General features: G+C 35.1%; 1 pseudogene; it reads right to left on the bottom strand.

Moving 5' to 3' along the window:
* Nucleotides 1–15158: 15158 nt before the first annotated feature.
* Nucleotides 15159–19656, bottom strand: LOC114081963 (tripartite motif-containing protein 43-like; annotated as a pseudogene).
* Between the last annotated feature and the right edge of the window lie 1879 nt (nt 19657–21535).

Raw genomic sequence — 21535 nt, 5'->3', positions numbered from 1 at the left:
GAAAAAATATATAGGTCTCTCTCTCCCTCCCCCTCCTCCCCCCCTCCTCTCTCTCTCTCTCTCTCTCTCTCTCTCTCTCTCTCTCTCTCTATATATATATATATATATATATATATATATATACTTAGTTGAGCTGCAAGCCCAAATAACATTTTCTGATTTAAAAATAGTACAGTTTCCATCATCTAATGACATTAACACATAATCCTGAATCATTGGTCTTTAGCAGTGAATCAAAGTGAACATGACAGCAGAACAGGAAGATTTTCCCCTAAGTTCACAGGGTCCCCTCAGTCACAGTTAGATCCTTAAACTGGATACTGCTGGTAACATTGAGGGCTCATGGGAAGCACTCCATTTGCTGTTGTCATTCCTTTGTTTAATTTTGCTATACACAGTTTTCTTTTAGCTACTATATTTGACAACTCAATTAGTTGCTTGACTTTTTGTTTTCTACAGTGTTTCCTTCATATTTTGACTTTCTCAGCATTCTATAATTAATGGTGTTCCTTTTTTTAAATTTGTAACTCTCCCTTTTACAATTTCATCTGATTTGTTATAACTCAAACATGCTATGTTTGCCACATCAGTTTTTATTCTTAATACTATGAAGAATTATACTTCTGCCAAAAGGAAAAAAATGAAAAAAACAAGGAGAGCCTTGTATCTTTGATGGAATTTTTAAAAATTCCAGAGTTCTCACCTTGATTTCATTTCTCTGTTTTATATTCTAAGTTATAAAAAAAATGTGGAAGTCTGAAGGAGGAAGATCACAAAATTAAGGCCAACCTCAACAGTGTAGGGACATATTGTCACAAAATATAACAACAACAAAAATAAAGAGGTGGGCATTATGCTCAATGGTAGGGTGCCATTGAGTTTAATATCCAGTACCACAGAAATGTTTAAAAAATAAATGTAATTAAATATTTTCAGAATAATCATTATAGTAAGAAGTTTTTATTATAATGGTGGGAAAAAAAGTACCAAATAGGTATAAAATTTCTCCCTTGGATACATTTTCCCTGGTGCCATTCCCTCCCCCTTCTTTTATTTTGCATCCACTATAAAAGGAACAGCTTTTCTCCAAAGAGCAGCTTCACTTTTAATGCAGAGTAATGGAGTCAGCCATCTATAGATTGAAACCTCTGAAACCAATCTCTGCGGCTCAAATAAACTTTTCCTCCTCTAAGTTGTTCTTGTCAGGTATTTTGGTCACAGTGAGGAAAAAGTTCAAAAATATACTTAGCTAATAAAGAACTGTTGGGCTGGGGATGTGGCTCAAGTGGTACAGTGCTCGCCTGGCATGTGTGCGGCCCGGGTTCGATTCTCAGAAACACATACAAACAAAGATGTTGTGTATGCCAAAAACTAAAAAAAAAAAAATAAATATTTTAAAAAATTCTCTCTCTCTCTCTCTCTCTCTCTCTCTCTCTCTCTAAAAAAAGAACTGAGTAAACTTAAGAGTCAACTATAAAATCTGGTTTGTACAGAGAAGAAGAACAAAGGAAATATTTCTGAAACAAATTCATAATTTGGAGAATTTTTTCTTCTTTTAGTCATCCATTTAAGGGAATAAAAACAAGTAAGGTGCTTCTTACCCAGAAAATAAATGAGGAAACACTCAACATATCACCAGACTTTAAAAGCAGAGTTCACTCACTCATGAATTGTACTCACTCCTGGTTGCAACTCAAAGTATCCTCACATCCCTGGATAAAGATTACCTTACATTCAGCTGGGCACAGTGGCCCATACCTGTCATCCATCCACTAAGAAGACTAACGCAAGAGGATCACATTTTCAAAACCAGCCTCAGCAAAGTAGTGAGACCCTTAGCCACTTACTGGTATCCTGTCCAAAAATTAAAAAAAAAATAAAAATTAAAAGGACAGGGGCTGTGGTCCAGTGGTTAAAAGCTCCTGGGTTTATTCCATGGAATAATAACAAAAATAAAAAGATTACCTTATTGCACTGAACATTATCTCTTGAGTGTTTATTATGTTGAGACTATCATTTATTTATTTTTTTCTGAATAAATAAAATCCCAGTCATTGTTTCTGTAGCATATCCAGACATATATTGATGCTTCATGTACCATAAATATAAGTTTGAACCTATAGGATGAAAACAGATATGCTGTGGAAAACACCAAAACATTTCCTGAGTGAGGTCCCCTTGTAACCTTTATTTTTCAGCTTTCCTACTGGATGGAACATGGCAACCAATTGCCCTTTTTTGCATACACAAATAAAAATCCAGTTATTGAAAGTCTTCCTTTTGACCATCTCCTATATATGCAGAAAACAGTGAGAACAACACACTGTCTGCTTCCTTTAAGATTCATATTTATTAGCCTGTACTATAACAGATTACATGAGAGCCTTTACCTTACACTGAGTGTCAGTGAGAAACAAACCCTGAGACCACATGCTCACACCTGTAATACTAGCAACTGGGAAAGCTGTGGTAGGAGGAGAACATTTGAGGCCAGCCTCACCAGCTTCATGAGACCCTTAGCAACTTCAGACAGTGTCTCAAAATAAAACATAAAAATAGCTGGGGATGTGTCTTAGGGGCTAATTACCCTGAGATCATGTCCCAATTCCAACAGAGAGAGAGAGAGAGCAAGAGAGAAATGAACCCACCATGGTGGAATTGAACATATTACAAATGAATTGTATCATTTACAAATCATTTTTTTTTGTCATAGATATACACCCACAATAGATATTTTCTTTCTTTTTTTATAAACAGAGATATGTCATTTGTTATAAATATATGTATTCTTTTTCATTTGCATTAGTCTTTAAAATGTAAAAATTTTTGTATGTAACACAATAAAGGAGATTTATAGCAACTTTGGCTTAGTAAGTGATTTAATAATATGTCAATTCCATTCTTGATTGTGTCTATCATTCTAGGTCAAATTTTATGCTTCTTTATCACTATAAATCTTCATATTGCACTGGTACATATATTTATGTCTGGAGAAATGTCAAAATCATCCTTCCACCATAAAATAAGGTAATGATTTAAAATTCCAAAATAGTGGACCCTCTTGAACATGCAAATTTGGAAATCTATCTCTTTCTTGCCTTTCATTGATAATTTTTTTCTCCTAGTATGTGTGTAGCACTTTGAAAACTTTCCTCAAGCTGCCATAGTATGGGTTTATACTATGTTTTCATCTTAGTGTGAGATGAGGAATACTATACTCTGTAGATGTAGGACATAAAAATTCATATTAAACATAAAAAAGGCATTTTTCTAAATATGCACTCTACAGGAAAAATTTAAACTGATTTTAGATTTTTTGTGAACACAATTTAAATACAGTAATGAAGCTGCTGTCAAGGTTAAGAATACATGAGTATGAACATGAATGGAAGAAACTGCATAAATGTCATCCTATTAGCAGGGTAGGCTGCAACTTAATCTACTGAGAATATAGATGGAAGACTGGGCATGCTGGTAGGAATTGACACTGTAGATTAGCCATTGGTAGGAAGGAGTGAAGAAAATTCATATTAAGGGCTGGAGATCCTATTAATAATATTTTAAAATTTGCTGCCAATATTTATTTTGGATGCTCTTTTCAGTTTATCAGTGAACTCTACTTGCATTATATTATCTGAGCTCACAGTCATTGGAATGAATGCTGGTCTATCACTTAAGCCAACTCACCTGAGAGGGAACACACAGAACCCAAAGTTAAAGCTCATTTGGAGACAATCACCTTATTTCAAGACCCTTCAATTCCTCCTGACTCTTCTTTATAATTAGTGTAGTACTGGTGGTTTTGTTGTTTTTGTTTTGTTTTGTTTGGTACTGGGTATTGACCCAGGGAACCTAACCATTTAGCTACACCCACAACTCTTATTTACTTTGGAGACAGGGTCTTGATAAGTTTCTTAGGACCTAACTAAATTGGTAAAGCTGGTCTTGAGCTAGTAACTCTGCTGCCTCAGCCTCCCAAGTAAGTGAGATTACAGGGAGGCTCCACCAAGCCCAGCAGTATAAGTGATTTTGTATTTAAAAAATACAGGATACATTTACATAAAGGCACACAATAAATGCTCAAGAAATGTAAACTCCATAAGCCTTTTCACTAGGACTGATAAGTAATGAAACTGGCAAGGTGAATGTAGGGAACATCAAGAGTACATAGTGAACACTCATTCTTGGGTATGCCAAACAGAAATGTCTACCTAGCTTTACATTTTCATTTTTTATTAACAAACATTTGTTGATTTCTACAATACATTAAGGAAGAGCATTTGATGGCAGAAATACATTTTTAAACATATGATTAATTATAACATGACAACAATTAAAAATCAATGGAGAGACTGGGGATATAGCTCAGTTGGTAGAGTGCCTGCCTTTCATGCAAAAGGCACTGGGTTCAATCCCCAGCACCATGTACACACCAAAAAAAAAAAAAAAATCAATGGAATATAGTATGATGGTGTTATGGAAAATCAGTAGGGAATACACGTCTGTATTCTCTTTCTCTATCTTCCCATCTTATGTCTTATGCCCTGTGGGATTATCATGAATCTCCCCACACAACCACCCCTGCTAGAAATCAAAATCTACATGCAGAACAAATGTTCTACTTCTGAGCTATAGCCTCAGCTCCTTAGATTGACATAAAAAATTATGTGTGCCCACCATGATTGTAACACACACACACACACACACACACACAAACAAACACACCCTTATACATTTTCTCCCCTTGGGGTGTACTGATTATTAGGACTTATTAGATCCAGAGGGAGATTTCAAACTGACGTGTGCATTGTGGAGAGCCAGATCTTAGTAAATATGCAAACTCTTATGTTCCTGCATTTGATTTTATTTGGAATCACAAACAAAAGTTTTTATAACCATACAAATGTAACCTAACATTGAATCAACCACACCCTATATTATAGATAATAGGCAACGAAAGAGGGTTTTTATTAAAGGGAAATTGAGCCAAAAAAATTTACATTGTATCCTATTTTTAAATTTAATAAATGAAGTAAGGTTAAGATATGGGGAAAATACATCTGCAGTATCACTGCTTTGATTCAACTGAGAAAGAGTCCCTCAAATATGGAGTTCTGAGGCAGGAAGAATTCAGGTTCCTGAATTATCCCTAATTATGTGTGAACTGTTTAAAAAAATAAATAAATAAAAATAAAAACCAACCTGACAGGGAAATTCAGGAACATTGCAGGATATCTACATAAAAGTAACTCTTGGAAGCATTCAAAAAACTCACACATTCACTATGAAAATCAAGGAGCACACTAATATGACCCAGAGGTCTCTGTAATTGGAGAGAAAATATTGGTTTTCACATCCTTAGATTATTCATAAATAATTACATACAATAATGTGATTTCTGTTAGTAAATAGGTCAATAATATAAAACCTCCCAAATCCATAGCTCAAACAATCTCCCTGAGCAGCAGCATTATTTTGCATTCCAATAAGGGCAAGCCATCAAGAAAGATCTTCCTAAAATCCTTGATGATTCAAACTCATATGATGAACTGATCAATGTCTAACTTTCCTGTTGTCAGTTGTTTCTAAGGGAAATAGACTCTCATGCTACAACCAATTGATTGATGTTTCTGCTCTCTTCTTTTAGATTTTTCTGGTTGTCTTGGATCTTTTTCCAAACAGATCTCATTTGTTTTAGAAACTTCTCTTATAAGAGAACAAAATTTGAGTGCTAGACAAGCAAGTAGCTTTTGGTTTCACACCCACCATGATAGAGAATTTTAAGTGATGTAAAAAACAAACAAACAAACAAACAAACAAAAAACTACAACTTTAGGGGCAACAGAAGGATGGTGTTTCCCCTGCCTGGTATTTTCAATTTTAGGAGATTCAGAGATTCAGACTATGAGACCACAATGATAAAATCATTTTCTTGGAGAAAATGGCAAATATAAAAGGTTAGTAAATCTTTAGGTAATTTGGCAATTTTCTTCAGAATTTCATCTACTGCCACTAATGTTCTGTGAGTTTCAATGTACTGTATCCTTAGAGAAGCCTTTTGAATACATAGTACCACTCCACTGCCCACTGTGCTACCAATTGAACCCAGGGGCTCCTGCATGCTAAGAAACTGCTGTACCACTGAGGTTCATCACCAGTCCTTTTTAAAAGTTATTAGTATCTTGTTGAGAGACAGTGTCTAAGCTTCCTAAGCAATTCTCTGACTATCATCCTGCCTCAATTTCATGAGTAGCTGGGATTGCCAGTGTGCCCCACCACATTCAGCAGAATATATGATCCTTAGAGCTCAGGAAATGCCTAAGACTGGCCTGTTTTGCAATAGATACCAGATCATTCAAATGAGAAATGCTCTTGAAATCTCTCTGTTATGATGGCTTCCTGACATAGGACAATGGATAGGAGTTTGGGCTTCTTACCAGTAATACCAGAGACAAGAATGACAAAAGCTATAAGGTAGTTCATGCAGAGGGAGCAGGTGAGTTCTCTCTGGAATGCTTGCTGGATGTCTGAGTCCATTTTTTTTCTTCTTTTTCTATTTTTTTAAGGGAAGAGAATCAGAACAACTTTATTTTTCTACCTTGGAAAGACAAAGAACTATGCAAATTTTACTCAACTTATTAATAAAAATAAGCATATTTATAGAAAAGAATAAGCTTTATTTTGCATATGAAACAAAACTGAGGCACAGAGAGAGCTCTCAAAGTCTGTACACACCATTGCTTGCATAATTATCAGCATCATCACATCATTTTTAATTTTTTTTTTAAAACCCTTATAATCCTTTTTTCTCTTTCTTTCCAACTTAGGTCCAGACAGAATGGCTCCCCCCAAAAAAAATGGTGAGGAGAAGGGCTGTTCTGCCATCAAGGAAGTGGTGACCCAGAATGCCCCATCAGTAATCACAAGCCCATCCAGGGAGTGGCTTCAAGGCATGTCCCTCAGGCACTCAAGATCCAGAAAATTTCTGTGAAGGAGATGGGAATTCTAGATGTGTGCATGAATACCAGGCTCATCAAAGCTGTCTAGAAAAGAAGACCATGGAATGTCCCAAATTTGTGTCCATGTTCAGTTTTTCAGAAAACTTAATGAGTATGAAGATTCACCAAACAATCATTAAACATTGGTAGCTTAATCTCAGTTTTCCTATTGAGAAACCTATACACAATGTGGATGAGAACTGTTGATTGTCAAATGAAGTTATAAAAATAAATTTTAAAAAAGAAAGAACATCAGTTTCATGGAGATGTGACCTTCCTCTAAATAGTGTTAACCATGGGTGTTTGACCCAATTTACAGGATTCTGATGTGGATTTTCAATGCTGTTAATATCAATCATAATGTTCACTGCCATTAGTTGATATAGAAAAGGGCATGTGAGGTCTAGGGATGTAGCTCAGTGGTAGAATCTAGCCCACTGTGACAGAGGCCCTGGGTTTTGTTCCCAGAATCATAATAAATAAATAAATAAAGTAAAAAATAAAGGAAAAGAAATGGCATTACCATTGAATATTTACCTTAGTTATTTTGGTTAAATATTGAATTTGATGATGATGATGATGATGATGATGATGATTGTCATCATCATTATTATTAAAAGACAATCAGAGGAGACATAGAGACAAGACTCAGAGGCAGGAAAGGGAAAGAAAGAATGGCTGCCTCTCCAAGCAGCTGCATTATTTATATCAAAAGTCACATAGTTTGTTAGTACCATGACTACATTAATATTTAATATTCTTTAATCCCAAGTACTAGATAACTGAGATCAAGTCCTTGTTAATTAAAACACAGAGCCCTTTTCTACAAGGACATCAGCATAGAAACTAGATAGTGTGCCTGTATAGTAATCTTACCAGCTTCAAAGGTAAACTGTTTTGCATCAGATTGGCTTTAATTCTTTCCTGGCCTGTATAGATTGATGAAGTTACTGATTTATTTTTTTTATTTTAATCTAAGAATATCTTTGATCCTACTCTACACTGGAAATTTCTCCAGGCGTCTCATTGTAGATCACATTTCCCAAGGCCTCCAGCAAGGAGAGTAATTTAGTTTGGCTCTGCCTGCCCCATCTCAAGAATACATGGAGAAAAGGCCAAAAATTTCTAGCTCAGGGAACTTTATAGGCAACTTAATTTATGATTTACATTATAATTATTTATTTCTTAAATATCTTTATTTTATTTTTATTTTATTTGGTGCTAAGGATCGAACCCAGTGCCTCACACATGAACGGCAGGTGCTCAACCACTAAGCCACAACCCCAGCCCCTATTTTTGTTTTTTGACATACTTTAAGTTGCTCAGGCTGGCCTTCAACTTGATATCCTCCTGTCTTCATCTTCTGAGTGGCTGAATTACTGGTGTACACCACTGTGATAGCTCCAATTTGCTTATTATTACAAAAAGTAAAAAAAAAAAATGTGAAATAGTTTATTTACTGAATTTGATAAATACTGTTTTAAAAAGGAATAAGTCATATTCCCACTCTACCAAACTTGATTGTTAAATTGGGTACCTCCCTTTTCTGGCATACTTCACACCAAGATTCTGCTGTGGTAATGTAAGGGTTTTAGAAGGAACGAGAATTCTTACCTGATCTTTTAGTCTTCCAATGTACATATATGTATGTATACAATTCATGGTCTGATAAATTTTCACAACACTGCTTTTTAGAAATGATCTTGGATTCTAAAAGCACAGCTGCACTCAGGGGACCCATAATTGGTAAACCTAAGGGCTTTCTAGCACTAAATCAAATTTTCTAACACCATCCTCTTCTCAGTAAAGTACAAAATTGATATTTATTTAACAAATCTGATCAGGAGCTGTGACACATGTCTATAATCCCAGCCACTCATGATGCTGAGGCAGGAGAACCACAAGTTTGAAGCCAGCCTCTGCAATTTAGTGAGGACCTAAGAAATTTAGCTATAGCCTGTCTTAAAATTTTAAAATAAGTAAATACATGAATAAAAAAGCCTGAGGATGCAGCTCAGTGCTAAATTGTCCCCATGTTCAATTACCAGTACCAAAAATTAAAAATTAAAAAATTAAATTGAATTTTAAAATAATAAAATAATAAAGGGCTGGTGATGTAGTTCAGTGGTAAGGCACCCTTGGGTTCAAAGAAGAAAAAAAAAAGAGAGAGAGAGAGAGAGACAGAAATTACTATATATTTTCCCAAAGTATTTATAAAGTACCTGTAAGGGTGTTGAGGGTGTTAAGAATGAAATTATTTAATTTTAATAGTTTGTGGGGATTTTTTGTTGTTGTTTTTTGTTTGTTATTGTTTTCGATATTTTACAAAATCCTGATAACTCATGTCTAGTTCTTCTGTAAATGCAGGTTAAAAATGTAGGTAAAATCTAAATATGTTTTTGCCTTGTTTGGGAGAAAACAATGAATGGTTCACTTAAAGTTTTCAAAGCTTTTAAAGTTAACTTTTCATTTTGTCTGGAGAAATAAGGACCACTTTTCCCTGAGAAAATCTACCCAAGATCCTTCCAACATGGATGTGAAAGCTGGTAACAGAGTGAGAGAAAACTTTCAGGTTTGTTTTACTTCCACTGGTGTCTACTGCCACCACAAAAATGAGAGAATAAGATTGGATTGTTATATGGCAATGTTCTTGTCAAGCCTTTACCTGTATTATTATTATTACTATTTTCCTCCCTGCTAAATCTTACAACCAGAAACCATAAAATCAAGATTGTTTAGAAGTCGTGTATGGATGGATGGAAGAAGCCAACTATGGACAATAATTTGGTTTGGCAACTTCATTTTTTCAAGTCCTGTGCATATTTCCAAACAGAACAGGGTCCTAATTTGGCACTGCTCCTTAAAGAATTTTCTTCTGCAGCTCTAACCATGAAGAGCAATCCAGAAGGCTGTTCTCGCTGCAGGCAGCTCTCCCGGATTCTCCCACCTGAAGCTTACAGCCCTTGGGCTCCACTGGGCTCACAGAGCTACCAATGGGTAGCCTTCTCAACTTTTTGGATGAAGTGCACCAAATCTCTGGTCCATAAGAAGGGCACGATTTCTGCCCTGTGTGAACTTTGACGCTGGAACCCATGCTTCCTACCATCCTCCTTTCTCTACTCTGTTCTGTGCGTTTGAAAATTCTGATTCCTTTCCAAAATTAGATGGAACATCTTTTTTATGGATTTAGAATTTTTTTATATCATTTGCCCATTTTAATTAACTTGTTGCTTTGTGTGAACTCTTTAAATGTTAAAGGATCTCAACCTGTAATACGCTGTATTGTTTTCTAGTTTTGTGATTATATAAGTAAATTATTTTTATATACATGCAAAAAAAATGGTAAATGTATTAAAAATAAAAAGACTTTCTGAATGGTTGTGGTGGTGCACACCTGTAATCCCAGTGGCTGGGTTTACTGAGGCATGAGGATTGCAAGGTCAAAGCCAGTCCCAGCAATGTCAAGGCACTAAGCAACTCAGGGACTGTCTCTAAATATAAAGTAGGGCTGGGAATTTGACTCAGTGTTCAACTGTTACTGAGTTCAGTCCTGGGACCACCCCTCCCCTCAAACAAACAAACAAAGAAACAAACAAACAAAAAAGGCTTTCTGGACCCTCAATTATCCTGAATATTCTGGCTGGTGCTTAACTTTTTATCCTTCTTTATTTCACTCTTGTGTCAGGCTCACTCCAGACTAAATGGTTTCCTTTAGTCATTTCAACTTATACTTTCTCCCACTTAATTATCCCTGCCAAACACACTCTAATCATGTTTTATCTCTAAGGTCAAATTTTTCTTTCTTACAGTCATCTGAGTACACTTTTCAGCACTTATGACCACAGGCACTAGTATTTTCCTTCATAACATTCAACCTTATCGAAAGTAAGTGATTACTCTTACATCTGTCTCTTCAACAACTTTCTCTAAAAGTGCAAGTTTGCTTTCATGAGAACAGTAAGCTTCCCATAGAGTAATAATTTTCTTTCTTTCTGGTCTGTCTTTGATGGCTAGCACATGTTGTTAATAAATAAGGAATGAAAATTATATTCCAATTCATGAGTCACTGAATAAAATACATACTAACCAACAAAAAGTCTCCAATTTCAGTGAAAGCAGCCCACATTAAACTATATCTATCTCCAGTACATACGGATTTAATCATGTAATTTCAGGGGGTGATACATTTCTTTGAATAAAGACAGCATTTATATATGTATTTTTAAAATTATTTTTCGCCTGAGAATTAAACCCAAGTGCACTTAACCAAAGAGTTACATTCCCAGAACTTTTACTTTTTTTCTTTTGAGACAAGGTCTTCTAAATTACGTAAGGCATGGTTAAATTGCTGAGGCTGGCATGGAATGGGAGATCATTCTGCTCAACTTCCAGAGTAGGTGGATTATAGGCAGCAGTGGCTGGCATGCCTAAACAATTTTTTCAAATTGATATTTTTTTAAAAAATGACAGTGGAATGCATCACAATTCTTATTACACATATACAGCACAATTTTTCATACCTCTGGTTGTATATAAAATATGTCCACTCCAATTCGTGTCCTCATACATAAACTTTGAATAATGATGTCCATCACATTCCACCATCCTTGCTAAACCCCTGCCCTTTCCCATCCCCTCCCTCCCTCCCTTTTATCCTATCTAGAGTTCATGTATTCCACCCTTGCTGTTCCTCCCTACCCCACTAAGAATCAGCCTCCTTATATCAGAGAAAACTTTGATATTTGTCTTTTGGGGATTGGATAACTTCACTTAGCATTATTTTCAATTTACCTGCAAATGCCATGATTTTATTCACTTTTATTGTGAGTAATATTCCATTGTGTATATATGCCACATTTTTTTTATCTATTCATCTACTGAAGGACATCTAGGTTGGTTCCATAGTTTAGCTATTGTGAATTGGGCTGCTATAAACATTGATGTGGCTATGTCCCTGTAGTATGCTGTTTTTAAGTCCTTTGAGTATGCACCAAGGAGATGGATGGCTGGGTCAAATGCTGGTTCCATTTCTAGATTTCAAAGGAATCTACATACTGCTTTCCACATGGGCTGCACCAATTTGCAGTCCTACCAGCAATGTATGAGTGTACTCTTTCCCCCACATCCTAGACAACACTTTTTGTTTTTTGTTTTCATAATAGCTTCCATTCTGACTGGAGTGAGATGAAATCTTAGAGTAGTTATGATTTGCATTTCTCTAACTGCTAGAGATAATGAACATTTTTTCATATATTTGTTGATTGATTGTATATCCTCTCCTGAGAAGTATCTGTTCAGGTCCTTGGCCTATTTATTGATTGGATTATTTGGATTTTTTGGTGCTTAGCTTTTTGAATTCTTTATAGACCCTAGAGATTAGTATTCTATCTTTTTTTTCCTTTGGTTAAAGAAATATTTTATTTCCTTATTTTTTTAAACATCCTATTAATCCTTTTTTTCTATTTGGCAAAATAAAACTCAAAATAAATTCAATGAACATTATTAATATGTAAATATTTTGATGGTACTTTTAATTGTTTTAATTGATTTATTATTTTTTTAAATATACTACAATAGTGGAATGCATTACAATCCTTATTACACATATAGAGCATAATTTTTCATATCTCTGTATATAAACTATATTCATGTCAATTTATGCCATTATACATGTACTTTTATACATTATAATTATTAATACACATATATACAATATTTTTTATATCTCTGTATATAAGGTATGTTGACAACCAATTCAAGTCATCATACATGTACTTTGTATAATGATGACCATCACATTCCACCATCCTTGCTCATCCCCTTCCCCCTAACTTTCTCTCTCACCCCTCTTTCCTATCCAGAATTAATTTAATCCTCCCATGCTCTCCCTCTCTACCCAACTATGAGTCACCCCATTTTATCAGAGAAAACATTCGGCATTTGGTTTTGGGGGGATTGGCTGACTTCACTTTGCATTATCTTCTCCAATGTCATCCATTTACCTGAAAATGCCATGATTCTTTTTTAATGCTGAGTAATACTCCCTTGTGTATAAATGTCATATTTTTTTAATCCATTCATCCATTGAAGGACATCTAAGTTGACTCCACAGTTTAGCTATTGTGAATTGTGCTGCTATAAACATTGATGTGGCCCATGCATTTTATCGGATCAAAATGGAATGAAATTAGAAATCAACAACAAAATAAAAAATAAAAATTTCTGCATCACATGGAGACTGAACAATATGCTACTGAATGAACAATGGGTTACAGAAGACATCAAGGAGGAGATTAAAAAGCTTTTAGAGGTAAATGAGAACATAGACACAACATATCAAAATCTCTGGGACACTATGAAAGCAATACTAAGAGGAAAATTCATTTGCTGGAGTTCATTCTTAAAAGAAGAAAAAGTCAACAAATAAATGACTTCACACTACATCTCAAAGCCCTAGAAAAAGCAGAACAAATTAGCATCAAAAGTAGTAGAAATCAAGAAATTAAAATCAGAGCTGAAATCAATGAAATCAAAACATAAGAAATGATTGAAAAATCTGACAAAACAAAAAAGTTGGCTCTTTGAAAAAATAAATAAAATTGAATACCCTTAGCCATGCTAACGAAGAGAAGGAGAGAGAGAATGCAAATTACTAGCATACATGATGAAATATGCAATATTATCACAGACACTACAGAAATACAGAAGATAATTAAAAATTATTTTGAAGCCTTATACTCCAATAAAATAGAAGATAGTGAAGACATTGATAAATTCCTTAAGTCATATGATTGGCCCAGATTGATTCAGAAAGATATACACAATTTAACCAGAACAATATCAAGTGAGGAAATAGAAGAAGCATGAAAAGACTATCAACCTAGAAAAGCCCAGGACCAGACAGATATACAGCCAAGTTTTACAAGACCTTTAAAGAAGAACTAATATTAATACTCTTCAATCTATTTCAGAAAGTAGAAAAAGAGGGAGTACTTCCAAATTCATTCTATGAGGCCAATATCACCCTGATTCCAAAACCAGACAAAGACATTTCAAAGAAAGAAAACTTTGGACCAATATCTCTAATGAACATAGATGCAAAAATCCTCAATAAAATTCTGACAAATCAAATACAAAAACATATCAAAAAGATTGTTCACTCTGATCAAGTGGGATTCATCCCAGGGATGCAAGGTTGGTTAAACATTTGGAAATCAATAAATGTAATGCATCACATCAATAGACTTAAAGATAAGAATCATATGATCACCTCAATAAACACAGAAAAAGCATTTGACAAAATGCTTTTATGATCAAAATATTAGAAAAACTAGGGATATATCTCAACATTGTAAAGGATATCTATGCTAAGACTCAAGCTAACATCATTCTAAATGGAGAAAAACTGAAGGCATTGCCAATAAAATCTGGAACAAGATAGGAATGCCCTCTCTTTCCATTTCTGTTCAACATAGTTCTTGTAATTTTGTTAATTTTCACAAACTCACAAAACATGCAAAGATCCACAACCTATAGTGTAGATGGAAAAAAGGGACTGCAAAGCAATTTATGTGCCACAAAACATGATCTTCATTTAAAGAAAATTAATCAACACAACTTTGCATTCACACTGTCTTCAACACGTCTTTGTTTTTAAAAGCAGAATGAAGATACATTCAAGAATATTTTTTTTTTTTTGGTGGTGCTGGGAATTGAACCCAGAACATGTGCAAGTGAGGGAACCACTCTACCAACTGAGCTGTATCTGAGCCCCATCTAGTCTGTCTGTTCTTTCTTTTCTTTCTTTCTTTCTTTCTTTCTTTCTTTCTTTCTTTCTTTCTTTCTTTCTTTCCTTCCTTCCTTCCTTCCTTCCTTCCTTCCTTCCTTCCTTCCTTCCTTCCTTCCTTCCTTCCTTCCTTCCTTCCTTCCTTTATTGAGACCAGGTCTTGCTAAGGTTCCAAGGCTGGCCTCAAACTTGAGGTCCTTCAACCTCAGCTTCCTGAATTAATAGAATTGCTGGAATTAATAATTGTGTACAACCACACCAGGCTCAAGTAAAAAATACTGAAAAAATACTAAAGTATATTGTTGTTGCCTTTTACTGGGAAGGGCTGCCTGAATTACAAAATTCCTTGGCATAGTTTCCTGACTTATCCATGGTCATTTGTGGCCAGTATGAGTAAAAGGCCTGACTGGGAAATTCAAAGAGCCAGCAAGGTACTGCCATATAAGAGAACTCCTAGTAACATTCACAAAACTCACACTTCCACTCTCAAAAAATCAAGAAACACACCAACGTAGCCCTGAAGTTTCTCTATGTAGTTAGGAAACATTGGGGAGGTGGTCAAGAGACTGTGGTGATCATCCTCCTTAACAATGAGGAGAAGAAACATGTCTTTGGAGTCAATCCGTGTGCCATTCTTCCTTACCCAGGAATCCTTGCAGATTCCTAGATCCCAGTCCAAAGAGTCCTTCATATCGAATTTCCAGTAATATTTCCCAGGGAACTCTTTGTTCTCCATACAGCAAAATAGTTAGATCTATCAGAATTCAAACATGAGTTTGGATGGACATGCTCAAATCTCAAACTTCTCACATCATCAAATAGCTTGATGTTATGATTGATTACTGCATTTTTGAAGAAAATTTCCACTGTGGAAGGAAGACAATATTCCAGTCAAAATCATCTTTTAAATTTCTGTTAGATGAGAAGTTATACCTTTGACTCTTTTGGGAGGAGAGGTGTTTTAGAAGGCAGAAGTAAAGGCATAATTGTGACTGGAGTATATTGCAAGAGTTCCAGAAAACCTGCTGCAGAAACAAGAGCCCAGTCTCAATGAAAACACTGGTAAAAATATGGACACTGTAACAAAAAGGGTGGTCATGCCTACTTCTAGCTCACTGATTTTCAATTTACCTGAGAACTGGAGGTCTCATTGCCATTAAATCCAAATAAATATCCACTTGCTTTTTTCCTATTTAGGTTTACCATGGAAATCTATATACTGCCTCAACTTTACCAACTCATTTTATTTTTGATGTTCATAAAGTATTGCTCTGTGAATTCAGTTATTTTATGTTTGTTCATGCATTTTAATATATTAAATTTAATGTATTTGTGTATATTATATTTAATATAATACATGTGAAACATTCAATTACAAAGGCATTTTAAGGGAAAATATTTAAATAATCTCCATCATTACTGGCACTTAATTTAAAGGGAGAACATTCTGAACTAATTTATAATTGTCTGACTTACTTAAATGATTTTGTATCTATACCCTGAATCACATTTATTATTATACCAGCCTGCAGTTATTATTTTTTTTCTTATTTAATCATGGTAACCAGATTACTAAATGAGATTATAGATACCAATTGACAAGCCATTTCCTTTTGGGATATTAAAGGTTAATAAAGTTAAAGATTTCCCACAGAAAATCATTACTGAAGGGTGCTATACTGTGTTCCCATCAGTGGGCTGATACTCACCTTGGAAGCAGTTGAGCTGCCTATCAGTCTAGTGATGGTCTGGGCAGAAAGTGCTGGCTTTATAGAATGAGGCATGTGCAGCTGCACTGACTCACTCCTGTAAGGAGGAAGAGAACATGAATGTTGTGGTGTGAAAGATGTCATCACAGTTTTTAAGGAACTAAACAACCATTCCACTGAAAATATTTCTTGAAACCTTTCCTCATCAGAGTGTACCTCCATCTTCATGAGAAGGGACTGTTCCTAGGAGTCTTTCTTACTTTATTTGCCTGTTAACAACTCATTTCTCAGAGGTGCCAATCTCATTTCCTAACTAGGAAAAACTATCCCATGCACCTCAGTGTTTCTGATTTAGAATGTAAAATCATACAGAGTTGTATTTATGAATGTCAGCATTCATCCCTCAACCCTCAAACACAGGGGCAAAGAGAAGCTAACTTCTGATAAAGGGGACAGGAAGTCATATTCACACAAACACATGCACACACAGTTGATTATTGTCTACATAAAGTATTTCTTCACTTCGTGAGAAACAGCTTGATCCTTTTCATAGCTCACATGGTGCCCTAGTTTGCACTAAAGACTAAACTTACTTTGTCAATAGATCTCCCAAGTCCTGCAAAGAAAACCAGAAAGGCTTAAATTTCTTAAGAAATAAGATGGTATTTTGTTTTTGGAAAGTTCAGGTAAGTATCAAATATCACCACAGCAACCCTTGTTATAAATTCATTTTCATCTCTCAGGACAATACTGGTAAAACATATTTGAAGAAACTGAATTCTTGAAGATATCAGCACCCAGAGGGTGAGAAAAGAGTGAGAAGGTAGGACATGGGTAGCACATAGTAGATAATGTCTCTAATGAGGGCATTTCAAACCCACAACTTCAAAACAGAATTAAGGAGCCATTAGCTTTTCCAAAATTGCTTCATATTGTCCAGTGGCAGGCAAAAACGGAATGTTCATGAATAAATGGTTATTTCTGGTTCTTAAGAAAGCAAGATTCAAAACAACAATTTAAGAGGAAAACATTTCCTAGGACAGCTACTCACAAAATTCCATAAATTTTGCTTATTTGTAGTCAGAATGAAAATTAAGCTTTACCTAGATTATATCCAAAGAGGAAAGAACCCCATCAATCACACAGGAGATGTGAAAATTTAGATGTGGCACTAAATAATGTGGTCAAAACTGAGAACCTCAAAGTACATAAATCACTTTCACCTTCATCTCAGTGATTACCTGCAGAAGTTCAACATAGGGTTTATGGGACATTTTCACCAGCTTCTTATATATTTCTCTGAGGCCTTTCTTCTTTTGAACCATTTTGTCATTGCTTTTTTTGAGGTGCTCTAAAATTCATTTGCTTTCCTTTTTAAGACTCTACATGTAGTTTTTCTTCCTCAAGAATAATGGGACACAATTACTTATACTCAGCCCTCATCAGCTCTTCCTGTAGATACATGTAGCACTGCAGGTATAGGTTGTCTAGATCACCTTTGAAGCATGATTTTATCCTCCTCCACTTAAACCTCTCTTGGCCAGTACTTTTTATCAGTATGTTACATACACCATGAATTCATATCTGCCCATTTCTCAGAAATTACAATTTCACTCCTCTTTAATCTTGATTGTTTTTCTATTCTCTCTAATGATGGAAGGAACCAAACCATTCTTTTATCTGCTTTTATCCACTTCTATCTGCTTCATGATTGCATAAAATAGCTGAAGAAAAAAGTTTTGATTGATAATTTATTCTTCCACATATAAAAGCATCTATGCAAGCAATTAGAATTTATAGGTGAGTCACACATCATAATATACAAAAGTCTCTTCTACGGTTAGTAAATTAATTTTAAACTCAAACATCCCTACAACACTGCTTGGTCATTCGTTTGACCAACATAGTTGAATTTTACTTTGAGAATTAGAAACCACCAGAAAAGCTATGCCTAATATCCTTACACTATGATGTTAAAGTGTCTATAGATCAATTTATAGAATGTCTGTCTCAAGCTGGGTGTTAGGAAAATAGACTTATACTTACCATCCATGGACTGATAATTCCGTTCTCTTCATTTAGATTTTTTCTGAATTAAATGGATCTTTTCCCATAATGATCTTATTTCATTTAGCAGCTTCTCCTTTGTATGTATGTATATATGTAATTATATATATATATATATATATATATATATATATATATGGAAAAAAATTATAATATTTTCTTTTTTTTTACCATTGATGATTATGAATTTTAGAAGATTTCAGGCTGCAAAAGTACAAAATGTAATGTAGCCAGGGATAGTGATATATAGCTCTCAGATAGTGTGGCAATTCCATCACAATTGGGATTTTTCTGAGGCTCTCCTTCACTAATTCCAAGCACTTTATTCTATTTATTCCCTTGTGTTAGTATATATGCATACTATATAGAAATATTTTGCATATATTATTTTAGTATCCTGTAACTCTTTTCAAATGAGAACTTTCTAATGCCTTAGTGTTAAACTCAAAATTTAAGTAACCATGTACCTTATCACTAGCCCTGTAGAAGCAAGCTCCACTAAGGCAGGTATATTTGTATACTTTATTTATTGCTTACAACTTTGGTTCTTAGCTTCTTCCTTGATGCATAGAAAATTTTGTAGCAAGCAGTAAAAAACAGGGCAATCATTGTTGAGATCCTAATCTTTGTTATAATCCCTGAGCGCCCTCACTCACCCTTCATAGTGCTCTTAGTGGATTCACTTACCTGGTACTCCTCAGCAGCCCCATCTACTGAAGGATGTCCTTGGAGCCCTTTGCTCCTGAGAGCTGGATCAGAGCAAACCCAGCAGGGGCTTGTTCTCTTCACAGCAGATCTTCTTTGTCCCTTTGTGGATCACACACATTTTCCTCAGAGCTCAGGGATTTCCCGAGACTGGCTTTTCTGGAAGTGGACATCAAATTCTTCAGAAGAATATTGTTTTTGACATATTTCTGTTGAGATGGCTCTCTGCACACAGGGCAACAGGCAGGAGTTTGGGCTTGTTCACAGGAAAGGCAGAGAAAGGGCCAACAAAAGCTGTGCCACTGCCTATGGTGACTGAGTCCACAAGGTAGTTCAGGCAGATGGAGCAGGTGCTTTCTTTCTGGAAGGCTTGTGAGATTTCTAAGTCCATTTTTTGAAGGAAGAATATCAATAGAATTTATTCATCTATCCTTGAAGAGAAAAAGTCCTGAACAAAATTTTACTCAAGTTCTTATTGAATAGCACACTTCTGCCTGTGCCAAAATAGACTTCCTTTAATGTATGACCAAATATAAAAAATTAAAAAATAAATAAATAACTCAAATAAATTATGCATTTCAGAGAATATCTCTCTCTACCAAGCCAAAACTATTTCTAAGCACTGCTTCACACTGTGAAAATATGTAATTATTTTAATCTGTTCCATAAAACAAGGCATCATTTTTTAAAGAGAGAGAGAGAATTTTTTTAATATTTATTTTTTTAGTTTTCGATGGACAGCACATCTTTGTTTGTATGTGGTGCTGAGGATCGAGCCAGGGCCGCACGTATGCCAGGCGAGTGTGCTACCACTTGAGCCACATCCCCAACCCCAACAAGGCATCATTTATAATTTTATTTTGCTAAAGATTTGGGTTCTCATATCTACAAGTGGTTGAATTTCTAGAAATAAGAGGGAAGAAATATTCCTAAATATATTTTTAGATCTACAAGAACAAAATTACAAGTTATCTGGAAACTAGTTTCTGAGTCCTTATAAAACACATAGAACTAACTAAGGGATACAAAACTAACCAAATTAAATTAAATATCACTTTAATTCCAAACTGTATTCAAATCAAGACAGAAGAGGAATGATTTTTTATACTAAGTAGAGAAACAGCATCATTTCATAGAGATAACCTAGTTTGATGATCATTTAAAATAGGAAATTTGACTTGATTTGGCTTGGGAAAGCAGCTACAGTTCCACTATAAATTGTGTACTTACCTAACTAGTGGGTCCATGGTTTCACCAGTGCCTGTTGTAGAAGGGAGAGTATGAATTCAGCTCCTGGATTACATGCTCCAGTTGTAGAGGTGGTAGATTAAATTGTCCCTTAGCCAGGTGAGTTCCAAACTCTGCTCTGGAGAAGAATGAGCTTGTCTCCAGGAGTGCCCTTTTACTGAGTGCCTGAAGACCACATCCAGTTCTTCCTTGATTGCATTTCAAGATGCTTCCAATCAGTGTTAGTGTGGGTAATTGGGTTAGTGTGGGTGATTGAATTAGTGTGGGTGGTTTGGTAATGTGGGTAATTATTTTTCAGGTACAGAATATTGATTATTGATGTATCACCTTGTCTAATCTTCATAAATAAACCTCCACAGGCTTACCAAAAATGATCAATTAAAAAAATAAAACAAAATGAATCCTCAGCTTCAGATTATATCTAATCTTTTTAATTGCGTTCTTTTATTTTTTTTGCTTTAAAAACATATAAAGAGGGTGTCATCAATATATGATTTTTAGTAAATATTTTTGAACATTTATAAATATTTTCCCTGAGATTGAATTTAATTTTATTCTGATACTTAGAGAGGGATTTAGTTTAGAAATTTTATTTTACTCACCAGGTTTGGGGGCGCATGCCTATATTCATAGCTAGGGAAACTGAGGCAAATGGCTCAGCAGTTCAAACCCCAGCCTCAGCAATTGGTAAGGTCCTAAGCAAGTCAGTAAGAACCTATCCATAACTAAAATATGAAAAATGGCTAGGATGTGGCTCAGTGGTTAAGTGCCCCTGGATTCAATCCCTGGTATACACACACACACACACACACACACACACACACACATATGAAATAAAAAGGAAAGAAAAAATAATAATTTTGTTTTTCTCACCTCAATCTCATGCTTTCCAGTAAGTGACCTAGGGTCCTGCCTTGCAAGTGCTTCTTAAGGAATGACATATATTCAGTGTAAACTGCAAGAGCAGACGAGGCACACCTCCAACCCATCCTGTTTGGAACATGAAAGGTGCCACCATAAGC

This window comes from Marmota flaviventris, chromosome 9 (genome assembly GCF_047511675.1).
Source record: "Marmota flaviventris isolate mMarFla1 chromosome 9, mMarFla1.hap1, whole genome shotgun sequence".
NCBI lineage: Eukaryota > Metazoa > Chordata > Mammalia > Rodentia > Sciuridae > Marmota > Marmota flaviventris.
The sequence above is the reverse complement of the archived record's forward strand: the minus strand, read 5'-3'. Positions and strand labels throughout refer to the sequence as shown.